Here is a 6,376-nt window from a genome sequence, read left to right on the forward strand (position 1 = left end):
CAAAACAAGCAAACAAAAAATCCCAAACCAACACACTGTCATATAAAAAATTGCGTTAAAATTTTGCAATGCCAGCAAGACTAGTGGTGGTGGTGGTACTTGATTGAGACCCCAAGAGCATCATCACACTTCTACCCAAACTAGCTCTGTGACCAGAATGGAGCCAAACTAAGACAGAGATGCCAAGTGGTGGAATCTGCTGGGCTGTGTCCCTCCATGAATTTTGGGCAGAAATATTTTGGTCCACTCTCCCTAGAGCCGTCTCCACAGCAGCAGCTGGACTCTTGCCACAGCTGTCTCCTTCATTTATCTCAAGGTTCCTCCAGGTGAGAATTATTACTTCTCAACTTCCTTCACCTTCTTCTGCTCTTGCCCCATGTATCTTCCTAAGTCCTGGCACCCATCATGGCTTCTCTCTCCTTCCCAAGATAGTGGGCTAAGATGTGATGTGGCTCTGTAGCTACTCCATAGCAATACACTCATACACACAAAATAAAAATAATAAATTAAAAATATAGCTCATCTAGTGTTAATGAAGGGAATAGATGTTTTTGTATACTCTTTATGGAAGAATAAATCATTACATAATTTTTGAAGGACATTTGGCAATATATGTCAAAATTTCAAATTCTTTGATCCAACACTTACTGCTAACATCACAGCCATAAATCTGTAAAGTGTGTATTAGGCTCAAGTGTCCTTCTAAAAATCAGACTATATACAGAATAATGAAATAAAATATCCAAGGTATAGAATCATGTGTATGATTTAGTCTTGTTTAAAAAGGGGAATATATAAATAGATGTGTAATTTGTTGAGGTTTGCATAGTTTTCCCTGGAGGGGATAAGAAATACTGAGGCTGTGGCTTCCCTGGGTCTGCAGGACCAGCAGGCCTCTCTCCCAGGTAAGTCTACCCCGCCCTCGGTGCCTTAACTCCTCCAGCCTCATTTACTCTTCCATCTTCCCCGAAGGTTTCTCCTCCCAGCCTGGGTCCTGCCCCATTCCTTGTTTTGGTGCCTGAGACACTGGGGGAACCACCACTGCTGCCTGATCCTTTGCATCCAGACCAACTTAGCTCCTTCTCAGGTCCCCAAGAGCCATCTGGGCCTGGTCCTGACCTCGCTTCCCTCTGCTTGCCTGGTCTGCACAACCCACCAGCCTTTCACCCTGAAGTCCTCTGGGCCTGGTCCCACCTTCACCTCTCTCTGCTTCCCTGGGCTGCACAGCCCGCCAGCTTCTTTCCTGGACTTGGGGGCTGACCTTTCTGCTTCCAGGATAATGAAAAGGAAACAGGGAGGTAAAGTAAAAGAAAGAACATGAAAGAGAAGAACAGTAGGAAACAGGCCTTAATAAGGGAGATATGGATAAAAATTTGGTTACTTTAAGGAACCAGGGAGGGAAGGGTATACAAGGAACCTAGGAGATAAAAGAAGGAGCTCAAGAGAGGTAGTACCATAGGAGAAGGGAGAAAGGGGGAAAATTGGGGCACCTTAATTGGGGAAACCATGATGGAGGGGTTAGACAATGCGAGAGATAAACAAAGCCTAGCTAGTTTTAAAAACCAGAGGGAACCATATTACTGTAACAACCTACTGACAAATTATACATAGCAGATCAAGAAATATATGTGTAGCTAAGGTTTATCTGCGAACAACTGGTCTTTGCTCAAGATTTATCTACATGACACACAGTAATTAAAAGTACCAGACTGGTGGAACTAACCTTCTTGGATGTTTAACAGACATACTTTGAGGCCTATAATAATTTGGTCAGAGGGACATAAAGGACACTTTTTGCTCCTTGCCGTTCTAGGTTGATTAGTTCCAGGGGACTATGAGCATCTCTCAAAATGTCCTGTAACTGTGGTGGGTCACCTATCCTCTTGATCAAGGAGGCCAAGGAGACCCCACCAGATGGACTTGAAGCAGTGTCCAGTCTACAAAGTGGAGAGTCAACACAGAGGAATCATTCCCTCCATGCTTCCAAGCCAGCCATGGTCGAGTAGGACCTTTGGCTTATCTTTACATAGATGGAACTGGTAGAAGAAAGGAGCCAAGGGCTCCCCCCAAGCTCATGTGACCCCTGAGGAACAAATCCTCAAATGACCTTAAAAGTAAAAATAAATCGGTTTATCTGGGCCAACTGTATGGCCTTAAACACCCAAAAGGAAAGTATAACCAAAGATTAAAGGGGCCAATATAGTTTTTTAAGAGTCCATATGCATAGCTAAAGGCTACATAACAAGCAACAATGCCAGATAGGAGATACTTTCTTTTGAGTTGTTGGCCAGGGTGGCCAAAGGGACTCCCAGATAGTAACCCAGCTTAGAACTGGGAAAATGAACAGCAGACCCCAGTTTTATCTGAAGGAATATTGACAACTGATTGCTGCTAGAAGAGGAAGAGCTGACCTTCCTAAAACAAAGACTTCTAGATAGGCTGACTAGATTCACAGGATGGACAAGTAGTGGGGAATGGCTGGGGTGCCAACAACACAGCGGACAGTAGCAGGGATATCAGAGTATAAGGGCTCTAGTGGGGGGAGGGAGGCTATGGGAGGGTGCCATCTGGGAAGTGGGTGTATAGTTGAATAAGATGGTTTGGGATTTTCTGTGTGATATACACACATACAAAAAATCAACAATTTTTAAAAAATGTGTTATATTTGAGGACGAAGCATGGAAATTTATGTCATGTTAATTAGTAGAGGTGATAAATATTACCATTGAAATCTACCCAATGACTTCATAGACATACACAGGCACCAAGGATCCAAGTGCAACCGATTATGACTAGTAATAATCAGATACATACAGATTAGAGATGCATGCGCCAACATCTCAGTGTTAGTAGCAAAAACAATGAGTCTTTCTGTAAGGAACAATATATTCTAAAATGAAATGGAGATCTTTTTTGAGGGTTAAAATCTTATTTAATTTTATGTCTTACAGGGCTTATACTGAGTTCAATATTGTATAACTGTATTAATTCAACTGTGAACCTAGAAACTTACAGCCACTTGTGAAAGAGATGTACTCTTGCTCTGGAGTGTGTTACTGAATATGTTAAAGCTGTAATGAAATGCTTCTTATAACTATGTGGTTATTAAAAATTTTTTTAAAAAGAAATGCTAACAATGGTTAGGCAATAACTGGGAAATTTAGATCAGGAAGCTGATTTTGATTTTGTAATTTCAAATATGGTTTGAGACTTCTTAAACGCCATCTATTTTATTTATTATTTTTAAGTTTTAGGAGGAACTTGAATAAAGAGATTAGAAGATAATTTTCATTTTCATTTTCATTTTTTGTGATTCTATCTATTAAGAAATACTAATGATAGCAGTGGCAGCAGGATGTGTCACGCGGGGGGTTCCCAGCTCTGCTTCTCCAGGATCTTTTTGGAAGGGAATCAGTGGGGCCGAGGGCACTGCTGTTGCCACTGGCCCTTAGCTCGCAGCCACCGGGAACATCCTGAGAGCAGGACATTACCTGGGAATCTGCCCTGACATACACAGTGGAGCTAATGAACTCTGACTTAAGAATGGAAGGATATGTATTCCTCTGAGAAGTCCTAGATTGTGGCTTCATACTGGATTGGGACAGCACACAGACACATTTCCATCCATGAAACAGAATGGTCAACAAGCTTAACTGTGATGATCGCTTTCCTAAACTCTTGAGATTTTAAGAATATCATGTAAAAAATACTGAATAAATTTCTGTCCAAACTTCAGCAACACTTGTATTCTCAAGAAATCTACACAAGTTTTTGTATAATAAAATGGTTTTTCAATGTTTCTTTGATTGAACTCCCTTTATACTGAGCCTTAGAATATGGGATATCTATACCTTTGAAGGGGAGTGAGTTCTTACTGCTATGTCTTATACAATCTTGAAGTTATACAGAAAATATCTAATGAAATTGTCTGTAGAAGAACTTGTAGAATTTCTTCAGGAGATGCTCTCAAAGGATATTTTCTTCGAGGATGGTTTTGTAGTAGAGCAACTTCAGGTTTCTATGAAAGAGCTAAATTGGGAAAAATTAGATCTCTCAGAACCTGGTAAGGAGGATAAATACCCCCAAGAAAGCCTTGTGGTAGCTTCCACCTGAATCTCATTCTGCTTGTATTAATCACATGAGTAATGGACAAAGAAGTGTTGTCAGGCATGGTCCGCAGATAACCCACAGAAGACAAAGTGGATTACCTCACAAAAAACATGTGCTTTCCCTCCACTGCCAGAGCAGAACGGGTACACCAGAGAGAGCTGTGCAGCTAAGATGGAAATCAGTGGATGAGGACAGTAAAACTGTGAAAAAGAAGGCCGATTCGCAGAGAAAACCTTCATCAGGTTCACAAGACAATCCCAGCATTGTAACCAGGCAGCTGCTAACCGAAACAGCAGAGCAACTTCAAATACTGGGAAGGAATTCATGCCCAAATGGAAAAACCATCAGATACTTCAGCTACTGAAAGAGCTGCCAAATGTGCCATGGAAGGCAAAAGTCTATCAGTGCACCCCACACCTACAGGTACCACCCCAAGACTGATATTCCCAATGTCAAACTCAAGGCAGAAGATGAAGGTTTTGGATGCCAGTGACGGTAAGCGGGCTCCAACGCATCACAGTATGATAATGTGCCTGGGAGGGAAAATGAAAACACAGCATCTGTGGATGAAACCCTAGAAAGGGCTTCCTCTCAAAGCCCGAGGAAGCCACTTACTCCAGCAGTCCCAGGAAGCATGCTGAGCCAAGTTCCAGTCCATCAACAATGCTCAGCAAGTTCGCTTTCAGAGTGCGGCCTCCCAGCCAGGTATAATACCCATCCCAGTTAGAAGGGGAAGATCCTGGGGCTGCAAATCCACCCTCCTATAGCAGCCCCCTGCCTATCACGATAATTTTCCAAACTACATCCCTACTGCCCACAGAAGCTTTGTGTCAGATCAGTCCTGGCACTCCAAATGATCTTCCAGGAGCCCTATGGCTCTACTCTTTCAGTTGGTATTTCTAAGAGAAATCTTAGTCACCCAGTTGTTATACCATCTAGTTGAATTGAAGCCCTTCCTACTGATATTGGTGCTGGGGGATATGCAGGCAATTCAAGGTCACCAAAGAATAGAAAATTCATCATTCTTCCAGTGGATTATTTGCCAGAGAACAGAAAATGGCCAGAAGTTAGTTGTCCATACAGACCCAAGAAGCGTGGACAATCATGGGACTGAGATGCTAACCATAGCCACTTAAGCAATCTACCAACATGTACCTTTTTAGGACCATGGCCTCCCAGAAGTTTTTGTAGATAGTCCAGTGCAGTATATAACTTTACCAGCTGTGGAAGATGCCAATCCTGCTGGCTATCAATACGCAGGGCCTTCACCTCCTCCTCTATAGTGATCTATAGAAATCAAGAAGGGCTTTCTTTTGAAGAATCAGTATTGCTGTGAGAGTTTGTACCCACTGAAGATAAGAGAATAGAAACCATATGAAACTTACATTGTTATGTTTATAATTGCCAAAGCAGTATTTTATAATATTGTAAACAACTCGCATAATTCTAATGTATGTCAGTAGTAAGAGTTTGTGGAAATGTTTTCACCCTTATGAAGATGCCGCTTAAAATGAATATTTTCAATGACATCATCACTAACTCTTTTTTTAAAGTTAATAAGTACATTTCATTTATTTTTACTAATTTTTGTTTTTCAAGTTTTCTTCTTTTTTTGAGACAATCTCTCTAAATAGCCCAGATTGGTCTTAAACTTCCTGTCTTCCTGCCTCAGCCTCCTAAGTGCTGGGATTATAGACAGGCATGACCATGCCCAGCTTTAGATTTATCGATTTACTCAAACAATTGAATAAATAAAACAAATTTAAAATAAAAATCAAATAAATTTACCATTTACTGTCAGCTATGTAGAGTTACAGAAGACTCCATCTGTCCAAACCAAAATGGTAAGAAAGATACTAGTCAATGTGCAGTTTTACTACGTGGTAACTGCTACAGTGTGTACATGAATACAGCAACTTATGCAATCCTGGGCAGAGAAAGTGGCAGGATAAGGAGAAGAAGATTAAGAACTGGAGAAATGGCTCAGTGCTTAAGAGCGCTGATTGCTCTTGTGACCTGGGTTTGATTTACCAGCACCCACATGGCGGCTAACAACTCTCTGTAACTCCAGTTCCACAGGGTATCTGATGTCCTCTTCTGACGTCCACAGGCATTGCACAACATGGATGCTCTTACATACATGCAAGCAATACACTTATACACCTAAAATAAAAGTATAAATTTTAAAAAAAGATGAATGGAAGACATGTGGAAACTAGCAGATCATGGGACTGTGTGTCAGACAGTATGTGTGCAAATTGGCTTA

The 6,376-nt window shown here is 41.3% G+C and overlaps 1 pseudogene; it reads left to right on the forward strand.

The window, feature by feature from the left end:
* Window positions 1–3,636: 3,636 nt before the first annotated feature.
* On the forward strand, window positions 3,637–5,446 carry LOC103736420 (annotated as a pseudogene).
* The last annotated feature ends 930 nt before the right edge of the window (window positions 5,447–6,376 follow it).

This window comes from Nannospalax galili, unplaced genomic scaffold (genome assembly GCF_000622305.1).
Source record: "Nannospalax galili isolate Female #2095 unplaced genomic scaffold, S.galili_v1.0 scaffold118, whole genome shotgun sequence".
Classification (NCBI taxonomy): Eukaryota; Metazoa; Chordata; class Mammalia; order Rodentia; family Spalacidae; genus Nannospalax; species Nannospalax galili.